The sequence below is a fragment of the Theobroma cacao genome, chromosome 6 (genome assembly GCF_053813885.1).
Source record: "Theobroma cacao isolate CCN51 chromosome 6, ASM5381388v1, whole genome shotgun sequence".
Lineage (NCBI taxonomy): Eukaryota > Viridiplantae > Streptophyta > Magnoliopsida > Malvales > Malvaceae > Theobroma > Theobroma cacao.
The window spans coordinates 12,378,421-12,401,595 of NC_142644.1; positions in this window are offsets into that span (position 1 = coordinate 12,378,421).

The window sequence follows — 23,175 nt, forward strand, 5'->3', positions numbered from 1 at the left end:
TCTTGACAATGGATGGCATTCGCTGCATGTTTCTAGAGGTAAACAATCTATTACAATATGTTTTAATCAAAAAATGTAAAAACAATTCAAAATAAATTCAATAATGGGATTATAAAGGCATTTAAACCGAGTAATAAGGCTTTTCTAGGCATGAGTGACTGTAAATGAACTTTTCTTGACAATGGATGGCCTCCGCTCCATGTTTCTCGAGGCAAACAATCAGTTACAATCTGTTTTAATCAAAAAATGTAAAAACAATTCAAAATAAATTCAATAATGGGATTATAAAGGCATTTAAACCGAGTAATAAGGCTTTTCTAGGCATGAGTGACTATAAATGAACTTTTCTTGACAATGGATGGCTTTCGCTCCACGTTTCCCGAGGCAAACAATCAATTACAATCTGTTTTAATCAAAAAATGTAAAAACAATTCAAAATAAATTCAATAATGGGATTATAAAGGCATTTAAACCGAGCAATAAGGCTTTTCTAGGCATTAGTGACTATAAATGATCTTTTCTTGACAATGGATGGCTTTCGCTCCAAGTTTCCCGAGGCAAACAATCAATTAGAATATGTTTTAACCAAAAAATATAAAAAAAATTCGAAATAAATTCAATAATGGGATTATAAAGGCATTTAAACCGAGTAATAAGAATTTTCTAGGCATGAGTGACTATAAATGAACTTTTGTTGACAATGGATGGCTTTCGCTCCACGTTTCCCGAGGCAAACAATCAATTACAATCTGTTTTAATCAAAAAATGTAAAAACAATTCAAAATAAATTCAATAATGGGATTATAAAGGCATTTAAACCGAGTAATAAGGCTTTTCTAGGCATGAGTGACTATAAATGAACTTTTCTTGACAATGGATGGCATTCGCTGCATGTTTCTAGAGGTAAACAATCTATTACAATATGTTTTAATCAAAAAATGTAAAAAAAATTAAAAATAAATTCAATAATGGGATTATAAAGGCATTTAAACCGAGTAATAAGGCTTTTCTAGGCATGAGTGACTATAAATGAACTTTTCTTGACAATGGATGGCTTTCGCTGCACGTTTCTCGAGGCAAACAATCAGTTACAATCTGTTTTAATCAAAAAATGTAAAAACAATTCAAAATAAATTCAATAATGGGATTATAAAGGCATTTAAACCGAGTAATAAGGCTTTTCTAGGCATGAGTGACTATAAATAATCTTTTCTTGACAATGGATGGCTTTCGCTCCACGTTTCCCGAGGCAAACAATAAATTACAATCTGTTTTAATAAAAAAATGTAAAAACAATTCAAAATAAATTCAATAATGTGATTATAAAGGCATTTAAACCGAGCAATAAGGCTTTTCTAGGCATTAGTGACTATAAATGATCTTTTCTTGACAATGGATGGCGTTCGCTCCAAGTTTCCCGAGGCAAACAATCAATTAGAATATGTTTTAACCAAAAAATATAAAAAAAATTCAAAATAAATTCAATAATGGGATTATAAAGGCATTTAAACCGAGTAATAAGGCTTTTCTAGGCATGAGTGACTATAAATGAACTTTTGTTGACAATGGATGGCTTTCGCTCCACGTTTCCCGAGGCAAACAATCAATTACAATCTGTTTTAATCAAAAAATGTAAAAACAATTCAAAATAAATTCAATAATGGGATTATAAAGGCATTTAAACCGAGTAATAAGGCTTTTCTAGGCATGAGTGACTATAAATGAACCTTTCTTGACAATGGATGGCATTCGCTGCATGTTTCTAGAGGTAAACAATCTATTACAATATGTTTTAATCAAAAAATGTAAAAAAAATTAAAAATAAATTCAATAATGGGATTATAAAGGCATTTAAACCGAGTAATAAGGCTTTTCTAGGCATGAGTGACTATAAATGAACTTTTCTTGACAATGGATGGCTTTCGCTCCACGTTTCTCGAGGCAAACAATCAGTTACAATCTGTTTTAATCAAAAAATGTAAAAACAATTCAAAATAAATTCAATAATGGGATTATAAAGGCATTTAAACCGAGTAATAAGGCTTTTCTAGGCATGAGTGACTATAAATGAACTTTTCTTGACAATGGATGGCTTTCGCTCCACATTTCCCGAGGCAAACCATCAATTACAATATGTTTTAATCAAAAAATGTAAAAAAAATTCAAAATAAATTCAATAATGGGATTATAAAGGCATTTAAACTGAGTAATAAGGCTTTTCTAGGCATGAGTGACTATAAATGAACTTTTCTTGACAATGGATGGCTTTCGCTCCACGTTTCTCGAGGCAAACAATCAGTTACAATCTGTTTTAATCAAAAAATGTAAAAACAATTCAAAATAAATTCAATAATGGGATTATAAAGGCATTTAAACCGAGTAATAAGGCTTTTCTAGGCATGAGTGACTATAAATGAACTTTTCTTGACAATGGTTGGCTTTCGCTCCACGTTTCCCAAGGCAAACCATCAATTACAATCTGTTTTAATCAAAAAATGTAAAAAAAATTCAAAATAAATTCAATAATGGGATTATAAAGGCATTTAAACTGAGTAATAAGGCTTTTCTAGGCTTGAGTGACTATAAATGAACTTTTCTTGACAATGGATGGCTTTTGCTCCATGTTTCTAGAGGTAAACATTCAATTACAATATGTTTTAATCAAAAAATGTAAAAAAAATTCAAAATAAATTCAACAATGGGATTATAAAGGCATTTAAACCGAGCAATAAGGCTTTTCTAGGCATGAGTGACTATAAATGATCTTTTCTTGACAATGGATGGCTTTCGCTCCAAGTTTCCCGAGGCAAACAATCAATTAGAATATGTTTTAACCAAAAAATATAAAAAAAATTCAAAATAAATTCAATAATGGGATTATAAAGGCATTTAAACCGAGTAATAAGGCTTTTCTAGGCATGAGTGACTATAAATGAACTTTTGTTGACAATGGATGGCTTTCGCTCCACGTTTCCCAAGGCAAACAATCAATTACAATCTGTTTTAATCAAAAAATGTAAAAACAATTCAAAATAAATTCAATAATGGGATTATAAAGGCATTTAAACCGAGTAATAAGGCTTTTCTAGGCATGAGTGACTATAAAAGAACTTTTCTTGACAATGGATGGCATTCGCTGCATGTTTCTAGAGGTAAACAATCTATTACAATATGTTTTAATCAAAAAATGTAAAAACAATTCAAAATAAATTCAATAATGGGATTATAAAGGCATTTAAACCGAGTAATAAGGCTTTTCTAGGCATGAGTGACTATAAATGAACTTTTCTTGACAATGGATGGCTTCCGCTCCATGTTTCTCGAGGCAAACAATCAGTTACAATCTGTTTTAATCAAAAAATGTAAAAACAATTCAAAATAAATTCAATAATGGGATTATAAAGGCATTTAAACCGAGTAATAAGGCTTTTCTAGGCATGAGTGACTATATATGAACTTTTCTTGACAATGGATGGCTTTCGCTCCACGTTTCCCGAGGCAAACAATCAATTACAGTCTGTTTTAATCAAAAAATGTAAAAACAATTCAAAATAAATTCAATAATGGGATTATAAAGGCATTTAAACCGAGCAATAAGGCTTTTCTAGGCATTAGTGACTATAAATGATCTTTTCTTGACAATGGATGGCGTTCGCTCCAAGTTTCCCGAGGCAAACAATCAATTAGAATATGTTTTAACCAAAAAATATAAAAAAAATTCAAAATAAATTCAATAATGGGATTATAAAGGCATTTAAACCGAGTAATAAGGCTTTTCTAGGCATGAGTGACTATAAATGAACTTTTGTTGACAATGGATGGCTTTCGCTCCACGTTTCCCGAGGCAAACAATCAATTACAATCTGTTTTAATCAAAAAATGTAAAAACAATTCAAAATAAATTCAATAATGGGATTATAAAGGCATTTAAACCGAGTAATAAGGCTTTTCTAGGCATGAGTGACTATAAATGAAACTTTCTTGACAATGGATGGCATTCGCTGCATGTTTCTAGAGGTAAACAATCTATTACAATATGTTTTAATCAAAAAATGTAAAAAAAATTAAAAATAAATTCAATAATGGGATTATAAAGGCATTTAAACCGAGTAATAAGGATTTTCTAGGCATGAGTGACTATAAATGAACTTTTCTTGACAATCGATGGCTTTCGCTCCACGTTTCTCGAGGCAAACAATCAGTTACAATCTGTTTTAATCAAAAAATGTAAAAACAATTCAAAATAAATTCAATAATGGGATTATAAAGGCATTTAAACCGAGTAATAAGGCTTTTCTAGGCATGAGTGACTATAAATGATCTTTTCTTGACAATGGATGGCTTTCGCTCCACGTTTCCCGAGGCAAACAATAAATTACAATCTGTTTTAATCAAAAAATGTAAAAACAATTCAAAATAAATTCAATAATGGGATTATAAAGGCATTTAAACCGAGCAATAAGGCTTTTCTAGGCATTAGTGACTATAAATGATCTTTTCTTGACAATGGATGGCTTTCGCTCCACGTTTCTCGAGGCAAACAATCAGTTACAATATGTTTTAATCAAAAAATGTAAAAACAATTCAAAATAAATTCAATAATGGGATTATAAAGTCATTTAAACCGAGTAATAAGGCTTTTCTAGGCATGAGTGACTATAAATGAACTTTTGTTGACAATGGATGGCTCTCGCTCCACGTCTCCCGAGGCAAACAACCAATTACAATCTGTTTTAATCGAAAAATGTAAAAACAATTCAAAACAAATTCAATAATGGGATTATAAAGGCATTTAAACCGAGTAATAAAGCTTTTCTAGGCATGAGTGACTATAAATGATCTTTTCTTGACAATGGATGGCTTTCGCTCCACATTTCCCGAGGCAAACAATCAATTAGAATATGTTTTAATCAAAAAATGTAAAAACAATTCAAAATAAATTCAATAATGGGATTATAAAGGCATTTAAACCGAGTAATAAGGCTTTTCTAGGCATGAGTGACTATAAATGAACTTTTGTTGACAATGGATGGCTTTCGCTCCACGTTTCCTGAGGCAAACAATCAATTACAATCTGTTTTAATCAAAAAATGTAAAAACAATTCAAAATAAATTCAATAATGGGATTATAAAGGCATTTAAACCGAGTAATAAGGCTTTTCTAGGCATGAGTGACTATAAATGAACTTTTCTTGACAATGGATGGCATTCGCTGCATGTTTCTAGAGGTAAACAATCTATTACAATATGTTTTAATCAAAAAATGTAAAAAAAATTAAAAATAAATTCAATAATGGGATTATAAAGGCATTTAAACCGAGTAATAAGGCTTTTCTAGGCATGAGTGACTATAAATGAACTTTTCTTGACAATGGATGGCTTTCGCTCCACGTTTCTCGAGGCAAACAATCAGTTACAATCTGTTTTAATCAAAAAATGTAAAAACAATTCAAAATAAATTCAATAATGGGATTATAAAGGCATTTAAACCGAGTAATAAGCCTTTTCTAGGCATAAGTGACTATAAATGATCTTTTCTTGACAATGGATGGCTTTCGCTCCACGTTTCCCGAGGCAAACAATAAATTACAATCTGTTTTAATCAAAAAATGTAAAAACAATTCAAAATAAATTCAATAATGGGATTATAAAGGCATTTAAACCGAGCAATAAGGCTTTTCTAGGCATTAGTGACTATAAATGATCTTTTCTTGACAATGGATGGCTTTCGCTCCAAGTTTCCCGAGGCAAACAATCAATTAGAATATGTTTTAACCAAAAAATATAAAAAAAATTCAAAATAAATTCAATAATGGGATTATAAAGGCATTTAAACCGAGTAATAAGGCTTTTCTAGGCATGAGTGACTATAAATGAACTTTTGTTGACAATGGATGGCTTTCGCTCCACGTTTCCCGAGGCAAACAATCAATTACAATCTGTTTTAATCAAAAAATGTAAAAACAATTCAAAATAAATTCAATAATGGGATTATAAAGGCATTTAAACCGAGTAATAAGGCTTTTCTAGGCATGAGTGACTATAAATGAACTTTTCTTGACAATGGATGGCATTCGCTGCATGTTTCTAGAGGTAAACAATCTATTACAATATGTTTTAATCAAAAAATGTAAAAAAAATTAAAAATAAATTCAATAATGGGATTATAAAGGCATTTAAACCGAGTAATAAGGCTTTTCTAGGCATGAGTGACTATAAATGAACTTTTCTTGACAATGGATGGCTTCCGCTCCACGTTTCTCGAGGCAAACAATCAGTTACAATCTGTTTTAATCAAAAAATGTAAAAACAATTCAAAATAAATTCAATAATGGGATTTTAAGGCATTTAAACCGAGTAATAAGGCTTTTCTAGGCATGAGTGACTATAAATGATCTTTTCTTGACAATGGATGGCTTTCGCTCCACGTTTCCCGAGGCAAACAATAAATTACAATTTGTTTTAATCAAAAAATGTAAAAACAATTCAAAATAAATTCAATAATGGGATTATAAAGGCATTTAAACCGAGCAATAAGGCTTTTCTAGGCATTAGTGACTATAAATGATCTTTTCTTGACAATGGATGGCTTTCGCTCCAAGTTTCCCGAGGCAAACAATCAATTAGAATATGTTTTAACCAAAAAATATAAAAAAAATTCAAAATAAATTCAATAATGGGATTATAAAGGCATTTAAACCGAGTAATAAGGCTTTTCTAGGCATGAGTGACTATAAATGAACTTTTGTTGACAATGGATGGCTTTCGCTCCACGTTTCCCGAGGCAAACAATCAATTACAATCTGTTTTAATCAAAAAATGTAAAAACAATTCAAAATAAATTCAATAATGGGATTATAAAGGCATTTAAACCGAGTAATAAGGCTTTTCTAGGCATGAGTGACTATAAATGATCTTTTCTTGACAATGGATGGCTTTCGCTCCACGTTTCCGGAGGCAAACAATCAATTACAATCTGTTTTAATCAAAAAATGTAAAAACAATTCAAAATAAATTCAATAATGGGATTATAAAGGCATTTAAACCGAGCAATAAGGCTTTTCTAGGCATGAGTGACTATAAATGATCTTTTCTTGACAATGGATGGCTTTCGCTCCAAGTTTCCCGAGGCAAACAATCAATTAGAATATGTTTTAACCAAAAAATATAAAAAAAATTCAAAATAAATTCAATAATGGGATTATAAAGGCATTTAAACCGAGTAATAAGGCTTTTCTAGGCATGAGTGACTATAAATGAACTTTTGTTGACAATGGATGGCTTTCGCTCCACGTTTCCCGAGGCAAACAATCAATTACAATCTGTTTTAATCAAAAAATGTAAAAACAATTCAAAATAAATTCAATAATGGGATTATAAAGGCATTTAAACCGAGTAATAAGGCTTTTCTAGGCATGAGTGACTATAAATGAACTTTTCTTGACAATGGATGGCATTCGCTGCATGTTTCTAGAGGTAAACAATCTATTACAATATGTTTTAATCAAAAAATGTAGAAAAAATTAAAAATAAATTCAATAATGGGATTATAAAGGCATTTAAACCGAGTAATAAGGCTTTTCTAGGCATGAGTGACTATAAATGAACTTTTCTTGACAATGGATGGCTTTCGCTCCACGTTTCTCGAGGCAAACAATCAGTTACAATCTGTTTTAATCAAAAAATGTAAAAACAATTCAAAATAAATTCAATAATGGGATTATAAAGGCATTTAAACCGAGTAATAAGGCTTTTCTAGGCATGAGTGACTATAAATGATCTTTTCTTGACAATAGATGGCTTTCGCTCCACGTTTCCCGAGGCAAACAATAAATTACAATCTGTTTTAATCAAAAAATGTAAAAACAATTCAAAATAAATTCAATAATGGGATTATAAAGGCATTTAAACCGAGCAATAAGGCTTTTCTAGGCATTAGTGACTATAAATGATCTTTTCTTGACAATGGATGGCTTTCGCTCCAAGTTTCCCGAGGCAAACAATCAATTAGAATATGTTTTAACCAAAAACTATAAAAAAAATTCAAAATAAATTCAATAATGGGATTATAAAGGCATTTAAACCGAGTAATAAGGCTTTTCTAGGCATGAGTGACTATAAATGAACTTTTGTTGACAATGGATGGCTTTCGCTCCACGTTTCCCGAGGCAAACAATCAATTACAATCTGTTTTAATCAAAAAATGTAAAAACAATTCAAAATAAATTCAATAATGGGATTATAAAGGCATTTAAACCGAGTAATAAGGCTTTTCTAGGCATGAGTGACTATAAATGAACTTTTCTTGACAATGGATGGCATTCGCTGCATGTTTCTAGAGGTAAACAATCTATTACAATATGTTTTAATCAAAAAATGTAAAAAAAATTAAAAATAAATTCAATAATGGGATTATAAAGGCATTTAAACCGAGTAATAAGGCTTTTTTAGGCATGAGTGACTATAAATGAACTTTTCTTGACAATGGATGGCTTCCGCTTCACGTTTCTCGAGGCAAACAATCAGTTACAATCTGTTTTAATCAAAAAATGTAAAAACAATTCAAAATAAATTCAATAATGGGATTTTAAGGCATTTAAACCGAGTAATAAGGCTTTTCTAGGCATGAGTGACTATAAATGATCTTTTCTTGACAATGGATGGCTTTCGCTCCACGTTTCCCGAGGCAAACAATAAATTACAATCTGTTTTAATCAAAAAATGTAAAAACAATTCAAAATAAATTCAATAATGGGATTATAAAGGCATTTAAACCGAGCAATAAGGCTTTTCTAGGCATTGGTGACTATAAATGATCTTTTCTTGACAATGGATGGCTTTCGCTCCAAGTTTCCCGAGGCAAACAATCAATTAGAATATGTTTTAACCAAAAAATATAAAAAAAATTCAAAATAAATTCAATAATGGGATTATAAAGGCATTTAAACCGAGTAATAAGGCTTTTCTAGGCATGAGTGACTATAAATGAACTTTTGTTGACAATGGATGGCTTTCGCTCCACGTTTCCCGAGGCAAACAATCAATTACAATCTGTTTTAATCAAAAAATGTAAAAACAATTCAAAATAAATTCAATAATGGGATTATAAAGGCATTTAAACCGAGTAATAAGGCTTTTCTAGGCATGAGTGACTATAAATGAACTTTTCTTGACAATGGATGGCATTCGCTGCATGTTTCTAGAGGTAAACAATCTATTACAATATGTTTTAATCAAAAAATGTAAAAAAAATTAAAAATAAATTCAATAATGGGATTATAAAGGCATTTAAACCGAGTAATAAGGCTTTTCTAGGCATGAGTGACTATAAATGAACTTTTCTTGACAATGGATGGCTTCCGCTCCACGTTTCTCGAGGCAAACAATCAGTTACAATCTGTTTTAATCAAAAAATGTAAAAACAATTCAAAATAAATTCAATAATGGGATTATAAAGGCATTTAAACTGAGTAATAAGGCTTTTCTAGGCATGAGTGACTATAAATGATCTTTTCTTGACAATGGATGGCTTTCGCTCCACGTTTCCCGAGGCAAACAATCAATTACAATCTGTTTTAATCAAAAAATGTAAAAACAATTCAAAAGAAATTCAATAATGGGATTATAAAGGCATTTAAACCGAGCAATAAGGCTTTTCTAGGCATGAGTGACTATAAATGATCTTTTCTTGACAATGGATGGCTTTCGCTCCAAGTTTCCCGAGGCAAACAATCAATTAGAATATGTTTTAACCAAAAAATATAAAAAAAATTCAAAATAAATTCAATAATGGGATTATAAAGGCATTTAAACCGAGTAATAAGGCTTTTCTAGGCATGAGTGACTATAAATGAACTTTTGTTGACAATGGATGGCTTTCGCTCCACGTTTCCTGAGGCAAACAATCAATTACAATCTGTTTTAATCAAAAAATGTAAAAACAATTCAAAATAAATTCAATAATGGGATTATAAAGGCATTTAAACCGAGTAATAAGGCTTTTCTAGGCATGAGTGACTATAAATGAACTTTTCTTGACAATGGATGGCATTCGCTGCATGTTTCTAGAGGTAAACAATCTATTACAATATGTTTTAATCAAAAAATGTAAAAAAAATTAAAAATAAATTCAATAATGGGATTATAAAGGCATTTAAACCGAGTAATAAGGCTTTTCTAGGCATGAGTGACTATAAATGAACTTTTCTTGACAATGGATGGCTTTCGCTCCACGTTTCTCGAGGCAAACAATCAGTTACAATCTGTTTTAATCAAAAAATGTAAAAACAATTCAAAAGAAATTCAATAATGGGATTATAAAGGCATTTAAACCGAGTAATAAGGCTTTTCTAGGCATGAGTGACTATAAATGATCTTTTCTTGACAATGGATGGCTTTCGCTCCACGTTTCCCGAGGCAAACAATAAATTACAATCTGTTTTAATCAAAAAATGTAAAAACAATTCAAAATAAATTCAATAATGGGATTATAAAGGCATTTAAACCGAGCAATAAGGCTTTTCTAGGCATTAGTGACTATAAATGATCTTTTCTTGACAATGGATGGCGTTCGCTCCAAGTTTCCCGAGGCAAACAATCAATTAGAATATGTTTTAACCAAAAAATATAAAAAAAATTCAAAATAAATTCAATAATGGGATTATAAAGGCATTTAAACCGAGTAATAAGGCTTTTCTAGGCATGAGTGACTATAAATGGGATTATAAAGGCATTTAAACCGAGTAATAAGGCTTTTCTAGGCCTGAGTGACTATAAATGAACTTTTCTTGACAATGGATGGCATTCGCTGCATGTTTCTAGAGGTAAACAATCTATTACAATATGTTTTAATCAAAAAATGTAAAAAAAATTAAAAATAAATTCAATAATGGGATTATAAAGGCATTTAAACCGAGTAATAAGGCTTTTCTAGGCATGAGTGACTATAAATGAACTTTTCTTGACAATGGATGGCTTTCGCTCCACGTTTCTCGAGGTAAACAATCAGTTACAATCTGTTTTAATCAAAAAATGTAAAAACAATTCAAAATAAATTCAATAATGGGATTATAAAGGCATTTAAACCGAGTAATAAGGCTTTTCTAGGCATGAGTGACTATAAATGATCTTTTCTTGACAATGGATGGCTTTCGCTCCACGTTTCCCGAGGCAAACAATAAATTACAATCTGTTTTAATCAAAAAATGTAAAAACAATTCAAAATAAATTCAATAATGGGATTATAAAGGCATTTAAACCGAGCAATAAGGCTTTTCTAGGCATTAGTGACTATAAATGATCTTTTCTTGACAATGGATGGCTTTCGCTCCAAGTTTCCCGAGGCAAACAATCAATTAGAATATGTTTTAACCAAAAAATATAAAAAAAATTCAAAATAAATTCAATAATAGGATTATAAAGGCATTTAAACCGAGTAATAAGGCTTTTCTAGGCATGAGTGACTATAAATGAACTTTTGTTGACAATGGATGGCTTTCGCTCCACGTTTCCCGAGGTAAACAATCAATTACAATCTGTTTTAATCAAAAAATGTAAAAACAATTCAAAATAAATTCAATAATGGGATTATAAAGGCATTTAAACCGAGTAATAAGGCTTTTCTAGGCATGAGTGACTATAAATGAACTTTTCTTGACAATGGATGGCATTCGCTGCATGTTTCTAGAGGTAAACAATCTATTACAATATGTTTTAATCAAAAAATGTAAAAAAAATTAAAAATAAATTCAATAATGGGATTATAAAGGCATTTAAACCGAGTAATAAGGCTTTTCTAGGCATGAGTGACTATAAATGAACTTTTCTTGACAATGGATGGCTTTCGCTCCACGTTTCTCGAGGTAAACAATCAGTTACAATCTGTTTTAATCAAAAAATGTAAAAACAATTCAAAATAAATTCAATAATGGGATTATAAAGGCATTTAAACCGAGTAATAAGGCTTTTCTAGGCATGAGTGACTATAAATGATCTTTTCTTGACAATGGATGGCTTTCGCTCCACGTTTCCCGAGGCAAACAATAAATTACAATCTGTTTTAATCAAAAAATGTAAAAACAATTCAAAATAAATTCAATAATGGGATTATAAAGGCATTTAAACCGAGCAATAAGGCTTTTCTAGGCATTAGTGACTATAAATGATCTTTTCTTGACAATGGATGGCTTTCGCTCCAAGTTTCCCGAGGCAAACAATCAATTAGAATATGTTTTAACCAAAAAATATAAAAAAAATTCAAAATAAATTCAATAATAGGATTATAAAGGCATTTAAACCGAGTAATAAGGCTTTTCTAGGCATGAGTGACTATAAATGAACTTTTATTGACAATGGATGGCTTTCGCTCCACGTTTCCCGAGGCAAACAATCAATTACAATCTGTTTTAATCAAAAAATGTAAAAACAATTCAAAATAAATTCAATAATGGGATTATAAAGGCATTTAAACCGAGTAATAAGGCTTTTCTAGGCATGAGTGACTATAAATGAACTTTTCTTGACAATGGATGGCATTCGCTGCATGTTTCTAGAGGTAAACAATCTATTACAATATGTTTTAATCAAAAAATGTAAAAAAAATTAAAAATAAATTCAATAATGGGATTATAAAGGCATTTAAACCGAGTAATAAGGCTTTTCTAGGCATGAGTGACTATAAATGAACTTTTCTTGACAATGGATGGCTTTCGCTCCACGTTTCTCGAGGTAAACAATCAGTTACAATCTGTTTTAATCAAAAAATGTAAAAACAATTCAAAATAAATTCAATAATGGGATTATAAAGGCATTTAAACCGAGTAATAAGGCTTTTCTAGGCATGAGTGACTATAAATGATCTTTTCTTGACAATGGATGGCTTTCGCTCCACGTTTCCCGAGGCAAACAATAAATTACAATCTGTTTTAATCAAAAAATGTAAAAACAATTCAAAATAAATTCAATAATGGGATTATAAAGGCATTTAAACCGAGCAATAAGGCTTTTCTAGGCATTAGTGACTATAAATGATCTTTTCTTGACAATGGATGGCTTTCGCTCCAAGTTTCCCGAGGCAAACAATCAATTAGAATATGTTTTAACCAAAAAATATAAAAAAAATTCAAAATAAATTCAATAATAGGATTATAAAGGCATTTAAACCGAGTAATAAGGCTTTTCTAGGCATGAGTGACTATAAATGAACTTTTGTTGACAATGGATGGCTTTCGCTCCACGTTTCCCGAGGCAAACAATCAATTACAATCTGTTTTAATCAAAAAATGTAAAAACAATTCAAAATAAATTCAATAATGGGATTATAAAGGCATTTAAACCGAGTAATAAGGCTTTTCTAGGCATGAGTGACTATAAATGAACTTTTCTTGACAATGGATGGCATTCGCTGCATGTTTCTAGAGGTAAACAATCTATTACAATATTTGTTAATCAAAAAATGTAAAAAAAATTAAAAATAAATTCAATAATGGGATTATAAAGGCATTTAAACCGAGTAATAAGGCTTTTCTAGGCATGAGTGACTATAAATGAACTTTTCTTGACAATGGATGGCTTTCGCTCCACGTTTCTCGAGGCAAACAATCAGTTACAATCTGTTTTAATCAAAAAATGTAAAAACAATTCAAAATAAATTCAATAATGGGATTATAAAGGCATTTAAACCGAGTAATAAGGCTTTTATAGGCATGAGTGACTATAAATGATCTTTTCTTGACAATGGATGGCTTTCGCTCCACGTTTCCCGAGGCAAACAATAAATTACAATCTGTTTTAATCAAAAAATGTAAAAACAATTCAAAATAAATTCAATAATGGGATTATAAAGGCATTTAAACCGAGCAATAAGGCTTTTCTAGGCATTAGTGACTATAAATGATTTTTTCTTGACAATGGATGGCTTTCGCTCCAAGTTTCCCGAGGCAAACAATCAATTAGAATATGTTTTAACCAAAAAATATAAAAAAAATTCAAAATAAATTCAATAATGGGATTATAAAGGCATTTAAACCGAGTAATAAGGCTTTTCTAGGCATGAGTGACTATAAATGAACTTTTGTTGACAATGGATGGCTTTCGCTCCACGTTTCCCGAGGCAAACAATCAATTACAATCTGTTTTAATCAAAAAATGTAAAAACAATTCAAAATAAATTCAATAATGGGATTATAAAGGCATTTAAACCGAGTAATAAGGCTTTTCTAGGCATGAGTGACTATAAATGAACTTTTCTTAACAATGGATGGCATTCGCTGCATGTTTCTAGAGGTAAACAATCTATTACAATATGTTTTAATCAAAAAATGTAAAAAAAATTAAAAATAAATTCAATAATGGGATTATAAAGGCATTTAAACCGAGTAATAAGGCTTTTCTAGGCATGAGTGACTATAAATGAACTTTTCTTGACAATGGATGGCTTTCGCTCCACGTTTCTCGAGGCAAACAATCAGTTACAATCTGTTTTAATCAAAAAATGTAAAAACAATTCAAAATAAATTCAATAATAGGATTATAAAGGCATTTAAACCGAGTAATAAGGCTTTTCTAGGCATGAGTGACTATAAATGAACTTTTGTTGACAATGGATGGCTTTCGCTCCACGTTTCCCGAGGCAAACAATCAATTACAATCTGTTTTAATCAAAAAATGTAAAAACAATTCAAAATAAATTCAATAATGGGATTATAAAGGCATTTAAACCGAGTAATAAGGCTTTTCTAGGCATGAGTGACTATAAATGAACTTTTCTTGACAATGGATGGCATTCGCTGCATGTTTCTAGAGGTAAACAATCTATTACAATATTTGTTAATCAAAAAATGTAAAAAAAATTAAAAATAAATTCAATAATGGGATTATAAAGGCATTTAAACCGAGTAATAAGGCTTTTCTAGGCATGAGTGACTATAAATGAACTTTTCTTGACAATGGATGGCTTTCGCTCCACGTTTCTCGAGGCAAACAATCAGTTACAATCTGTTTTAATCAAAAAATGTAAAAACAATTCAAAATAAATTCAATAATGGGATTATAAAGGCATTTAAACCGAGTAATAAGGCTTTTATAGGCATGAGTGACTATAAATGATCTTTTCTTGACAATGGATGGCTTTCGCTCCACGTTTCCCGAGGCAAACAATAAATTACAATCTGTTTTAATCAAAAAATGTAAAAACAATTCAAAATAAATTCAATAATGGGATTATAAAGGCATTTAAACCGAGCAATAAGGCTTTTCTAGGCATTAGTGACTATAAATGATTTTTTCTTGACAATGGATGGCTTTCGCTCCAAGTTTCCCGAGGCAAACAATCAATTAGAATATGTTTTAACCAAAAAATATAAAAAAAATTCAAAATAAATTCAATAATGGGATTATAAAGGCATTTAAACCGAGTAATAAGGCTTTTCTAGGCATGAGTGACTATAAATGAACTTTTGTTGACAATGGATGGCTTTCGCTCCACGTTTCCCGAGGCAAACAATCAATTACAATCTGTTTTAATCAAAAAATGTAAAAACAATTCAAAATAAATTCAATAATGGGATTATAAAGGCATTTAAACCGAGTAATAAGGCTTTTCTAGGCATGAGTGACTATAAATGAACTTTTCTTAACAATGGATGGCATTCGCTGCATGTTTCTAGAGGTAAACAATCTATTACAATATGTTTTAATCAAAAAATGTAAAAAAAATTAAAAATAAATTCAATAATGGGATTATAAAGGCATTTAAACCGAGTAATAAGGCTTTTCTAGGCATGAGTGACTATAAATGAACTTTTCTTGACAATGGATGGCTTTCGCTCCACGTTTCTCGAGGCAAACAATCAGTTACAATCTGTTTTAATCAAAAAATGTAAAAACAATTCAAAATAAATTCAATAATGGGATTATAAAGGCATTTAAACCGAGTAATAAGGCTTTTATAGGCATGAGTGACTATAAATGATCTTTTCTTGACAATGGATGGCTTTCGCTCCACGTTTCCCGAGGCAAACAATAAATTACAATCTGTTTTAATCAAAAAATGTAAAAACAATTCAAAATAAATTCAATAATGGGATTATAAAGGCATTTAAACCGAGCAATAAGGCTTTTCTAGGCATTAGTGACTATAAATGATTTTTTCTTGACAATGGATGGCTTTCGCTCCAAGTTTCCCGAGGCAAACAATCAATTAGAATATGTTTTAACCAAAAAATATAAAAAAAATTCAAAATAAATTCAATAATGGGATTATAAAGGCATTTAAACCGAGTAATAAGGCTTTTCTAGGCATGAGTGACTATAAATGAACTTTTGTTGACAATGGATGGCTTTCGCTCCACGTTTCCCGAGGCAAACAATCAATTACAATCTGTTTTAATCAAAAAATGTAAAAACAATTCAAAATAAATTCAATAATGGGATTATAAAGGCATTTAAACCGAGTAATAAGGCTTTTCTAGGCATGAGTGACTATAAATGAACTTTTCTTAACAATGGATGGCATTCGCTGCATGTTTCTAGAGGTAAACAATCTATTACAATATGTTTTAATCAAAAAATGTAAAAAAAATTAAAAATAAATTCAATAATGGGATTATAAAGGCATTTAAACCGAGTAATAAGGCTTTTCTAGGCATGAGTGACTATAAATGAACTTTTCTTGACAATGGATGGCTTTCGCTCCACGTTTCTCGAGGCAAACAATCAGTTACAATCTGTTTTAATCAAAAAATGTAAAAACAATTCAAAATAAATTCAATAATGGGATTATAAAGGCATTTAAACCGAGTAATAAGGCTTTTCTAGGCATGAGTGACTATAAATGATCTTTTCTTGACAATGGATGGCTTTCGCTCCAAGTTTCCCGAGGCAAACAATCAATTAGAATATGTTTTAACCAAAAAATATAAAAAAAATTCAAAATAAATTCAATAATGGGATTATAAAGGCATTTAAACCGAGTAATAAGGCTTTTCTAGGCATGAGTGACTATAAATGAACTTTTGTTGACAATGGATGGCTTTCGCTCCACGTTTCCCGAGGCAAACAATCAATTATAATCTGTTTTAACCAAAAAATGTAAAAACAATTCAAAATAAATTCAATAATGGGATTATAAAGGCATTTAAACCGAGTAATAAGGCTTTTCTAGGCATGAGGGACTATAAATGAACTTTTCTTGACAATGGATGGCTTTCGCTCCACGTTTCTCGAGGCAAACAATCAATTACAATCTGTTTTAATCAAAAAATGTAAAAAAACATTCAAAATAAATTCAATAATGGGATTATAAAGGCATTTAAACCGAGTAATAAGGCTTTTCTAGGCATGAGTGACTATAAATGAACTTTTCTTGACAATGGATGGCTTTCGCTCCACGTTTCCCGAGGCAAACAATCAGTTACAATCTGTTTTAATCAAAAAATGTAAAAACAATTCAAAATAAATTCCATAATGGGATTATAAAGGCATTTAAACCGAGTAATAAGGCTTTTCTAGGCATAAGTGACTATAAATGAACTTTTCTTGACAATGGATGGCTTTTGCTCCATGTTTCCCGAGGTAAACAATCAATTACAATCTGTTTTAATAAAAAAATGTAAAAAAAATTCAAAATAAATTCAATTATGGGGTTATAAAGGCATTTAAACCGAGTAATAAGGCTTTTCTAGGCATGAGTGACTATAAATGATCTTTTCTTGACAATGGATGGCTTTCGCTCCACGTTTCCCGAGTTAAACAATCAATTACAATCTGTTTTAATCGAAAAATGTAAAAAAAATTCAAAATAAATTCAATAATGGGATTATAAAGGCATTTAAATTGAGTAATAAGGCTTTTCTAGGCTTGAGTGACTATAAATGAACTTTTCTTGACAATGGATGGCTTTTGCTCCACGTTTCTAGAGGTAAACATTCAATTACAATATGTTTTAATCAAAAAATGTAAAAAAAATTCAAAATAAATTCAATAATGGGATTATAAAGGCATTTAAACCGAGTAATAAGGCTTTTTTAGGCATGAGTGACTATAAATGAACTTTTCTTGACAATGGATGGCTTTCGCTCCACGTTTCCCGAGGCAAACAATCAATTACAATCTGTTTTAATCAAAAAATGTAAAAACAATTCAAAATAAATTCAATAATGGGATTATAAAGGCATTTAAACCGAGTAATAAGGCTTTTCTAGGCATGAGTGACTATAAATGAACTTTTGTTGACAATGGATGGCTTTCGCTCCACGTTTTCCGAGGCAAACAATCAATTACAATCTGTTTTAATCAAAAAATGTAAAAACAATTCAAAATAAATTCAATAATGGGATTATAAAGGCATTTAAACCGAGTAATAAGGCTTTTCTAGGCATGAGGGACTATAAATGAACTTTTCTTGACAATGGATGGCTTTCGCTCCATGTTTCACGAGGCAAACAATCAATTACAATCTGTTTTAATCAAAAAATGTAAAAAAACATTCAAAATAAATTCAATAATGGGATTATAAAGGCATTTAAACCGAGTAATAAGGCTTTTCAAGGCATGAGTGACTATAAATGAACTTTTCGTGACAATGGATGGCTTTCGCTCCACGTTTCTCGAGGCAAACAATCAGTTACAATCTGTTTTAATCAAAAAATGTAAAAACAATTCAAAATAAATTCAATAATGGGATTATAAAGGCATTTAAACTGAGTAATAAGGCTTTTCTAGGCTTGAGTGACTATAAATGAACTTTTCTTGACAATGGATGGCTTTTGCTCCATGTTTCTAGAGGTAAACATTCAATTACAATATGTTTCAATCAAAAAATGTAAAAAAAATTCAAAATAAATTCAATAATGGGATTATAAAGGCATTTAAATCGAGTAATAAGGCTTTTCGAGGCATGAGTGACTATAAATGAACTTTTGTTGACAATGGATGGCTTTCGCTCCACGTTTCCCGAGGCAAACAATCAGTCACAATCTGTTTTAATCAAAAAATGTAAAAACAATTCAAAATAAATTCAATAATGGGATTATAAAGGCATTTAAACCGAGCAATAAGGCTTTTCTAGGCATTAGTGACTATAAATGATTTTTTCTTGACAATGGATGGCTTTCGCTCCAAGTTTCCCGAGGCAAACAATCAATTAGAATATGTTTTAACCAAAAAATATAAAAAAAATTCAAAATAAATTCAATAATGGGATTATAAAGGCATTTAAACCGAGTAATAAGGCTTTTCTAGGCATGAGTGACTATAAATGAACTTTTGTTGACAATGGATGGCTTTCGCTCCACGTTTCCCGAGGCAAACAATCAATTATAATCTGTTTTAATCAAAAAATGTAAAAACAATTCAAAATAAATTCAATAATGGGATTATAAAGGCATTTAAACCGAGTAATAAGGCTTTTCAAGGCATGAGTGACTATAAATGAACTTTTCGTGACAATGGATGGCTTTCGCTCCACGTTTCTCGAGGCAAACAATCAGTTACAATCTGTTTTAATCAAAAAATGTAAAAACAATTCAAAATAAATTCAATAATGGGATTATAAAGGCATTTAAACTGAGTAATAAGGCTTTTCTAGGCTTGAGTGACTATAAATGAACTTTTCTTGACAATGGATGGCTTTTGCTCCATGTTTCTAGAGGTAAACATTCTATTACAATATGTTTTAATCAAAAAATGTAAAAAAAATTAAAAATAAATTCAATAATGGGATTATAAAGGCATCTAAACCGAGTAATAAGGCTTTTCTAGGCATGAGTGACTATAAATGAACTTTTCTTGACAATGGATGGCTTTCGCTCCACGTTTCTCGAGGCAAACAATCAGTTACAATCTGTTTTAATCAAAAAATGTAAAAACAATTCAAAATAAATTCAATAATGGGATTATCAAGGCATTTAAACCGAGTAATAAGGATTTTCTAGGCATGAGTGACTATAAATGATCTTTTCTTGACAATGGATGGCTTTCGCTCCACGTTTCCCGAGGCAAACAATAAATTACAATCTGTTTTAATCAAAATATGTAAAAACAATTCAAAATAAATTCAATAATGGGATTATAAAGGCATTTAAACCGAGCAATAAGGCTTTTCTAGGCATTAGTGACTATAAATGATCTTTTCTTGACAATGGATGGCTTTCGCTCCAAGTTTCCCGAGGCAAACAATCAATTAGAATATGTTTTAACCAAAAAATATAAAAAAAATTCAAAATAAATTCAATAATGGGATTATAAAGGCATTTAAACCGAGTAATAAGGCTTTTCTAGGCATGAGTGACTATAAATGAACTTTTGTTGACAATGGATGGCTTTCGCTCCACGTTTCCCGAGGCAAACAATCAATTACAATCTGTTTTAATCAAAAAATGTAAAAACAATTCAAAATAAATTCAATAATGGGATTATAAAGGCATTTAAACCGAGTAATAAGGCTTTTCTAGGCATGAGTGACTATAAATGAACTTTTCTTGACAATGGATGGCATTCGCTGCATGTTTCTAGAGGTAAACAATCTATTACAATATGTTTTAATCAAAAAATGTAAAAAAAATTAAAAATAAATTCAATAATGGGATTATAAAGGCATTTAAACCGAGTAATAAGGCTTTTCTAGGCATGAGTGACTATAAATGAACTTTTCTTGACAATGGATGGCTTTCGCACCACGTTTCTCGAGGCAAACAATCAGTTACAATCTGTTTTAATCAAAAAATGTAAAAACAATTCAAAATAAATTCAATAATGGGATTATAAAGGCATTTAAACCGAGTAATAAGGTTTTTCTAGGCATGGGTGACTATAAATGATCTTTTCTTGACAATGGATGGCTTTCGCTCCACGTTTCCCGAGGCAAACAATAAATTACAATCTGTTTTAATCAAAAAATGTAAAAACAATTCAAAATAAATTCAATAATGGGATTATAAAGGCATTTAAACCGAGCAATAAGGCTTTTCTAGGCATTAGTGACTATAAATGATCTTTTCTTGACAATGGATGGCTTTCGCTCCAAGTTTCCCGAGGCAAACAATCAATTAGAATATGTTTTAACCAAAAAATATAAAAAAAATTGAAAATAAATTCAATAATGGGATTATAAAGGCATTTAAACCGAGTAATAAGGCTTTTCTAGGCATGAGTGACTATAAATGAACTTTTGTTGACAATGGATGGCTTTCGCTCCACGTTTCCCGAGGCAAACAATCAATTACAATCTGTTTTAATCAAAAAATGTAAAAACAATTCAAAATAAATTCAATAATGGGATTATAAAGGCATTTAAACCGAGTAATAAGGCTTTTCTAGGCATGAGTGACTATAAATGAACTTTTCTTGACAATGGATGGCATTCGCTGCATGTTTCTAGAGGTAAACAATCTATTACAATATGTTTTAATCAAAAAATGTAAAAAAAATTAAAAATAAATTCAATAATGGGATTATAAAGGCATTTAAACCGAGTAATAAGGCTTTTCTAGGCATGAGTGACTATAAATGAACTTTTCTTGACAATGGATGGCTTTCGCTCCACGTTTCTCGAGGCAAACAATCAGTTACAATCTGTTTTAATCAAAAAATGTAAAAACAATTCAAAATAAATTCAATATCGGGATTATAAAGGCATTTAAACCGAGTAATAAGGCTTTTATAGGCATGAGTGACTATAAATGATCTTTTCTTGACAATGGATGGCTTTCGCTCCACGTTTCCCGAGGCAAACAATAAATTACAATCTGTTTTAATCAAAAAATGTGAAAACAATTCAAAATAAATTCAATAATGGGATTATAAAGGCATTTAAACCGAGCAATAAGGCTTTTCTAGGCATTAGTGACTATAAATGATTTTTTCTTGACAATGGATGGCTTTCGCTCCAAGCTTCCCGAGGCAAACAATCAATTAGAATATGTTTTAACCAAAAAATATAAAAAAAATTCAAAATAAATTCAATAATGGGATTATAAAGGCATTTAAACCGAGTAATAAGGCTTTTCTAGGCATGAGTGACTATAAATGAACTTTTGTTTACAATGGATGGCTTTCGCTCCACGTTTCCCAAGGCAAACAATCAATTATAATCTGTTTTAATCAAAAAATGTAAAAACAATTCAAAATAAATTCAATAATGGGATTATAAAGGCATTTAAACCGAGTAATAAGGCTTTTCTAGGCATGAGTGACTATAAATGAACTTTTCTTGACAATGGATGGCATTCGCTGCATGTTTCTAGAGGTAAACAATCTATTACAATATGTTTTAATCAAAAAATGTAAAAAAAATTAAAAATAAATTCAATAATGGGATTATAAAGGCATTTAAACCGAGTAATAAGGCTTTTTTAGGCATGAGTGACTATAAATGAACTTTTCTTGACAATGGATGGCTTTCGCTCCACGTTTCTCGAGGCAAACAATCAGTTACAATCTGTTTTAATCAAAAAATGTAAAAACAATTCAAAATAAATTCAATAATGGGATTATAAAGGCATTTAAACCGAGTAATAAGGCTTTTATAGGCATGAGTGACTATAAATAATCTTTTCTTGACAATGGATGGCTTTCGCTCCACGTTTCCCGAGGCAAACAATAAATTACAATCTGTTTTAATCAAAAAATGTAAAAACAATTCAAAATAAATTCAATAATGGGATTATAAAGGCATTTAAACCGAGCAATAAGGCTTTTCTAGGCATTAGTGACTATAAATGATTTTTTCTTGACAATGGATGGCTTTCGCTCCAAGTTTCCCGAGGCAAACAATCAATTAGAATATGTTTTAACCAAAAAATATAAAAAAAATTCAAAATAAATTCAATAATGGGATTATAAAGGCATTTAAACCGAGTAATAAGGCTTTTCTAGGCATGAGTGACTATAAATGAACTTTTGTTGACAATGGATGGCTTTCGCTCCACGTTTCCCGAGGCAAACAATCAATTACAATCTGTTTTAATCAAAAAATGTAAAAACAATTCAAAATAAATTCAATAATGGGATTATAAAGGCATTTAAACCGAGTAATAAGGCTTTTCTAGGCATGAGTGACTATAAATGAACTTTTCTTGACAATGGATGGCATTCGCTGCATGTTTCTAGAGGTAAACAATCTATTACAATATGTTTTAATCAAAAAATGTAAAAAAAATTAAAAATAAATTCAATAAT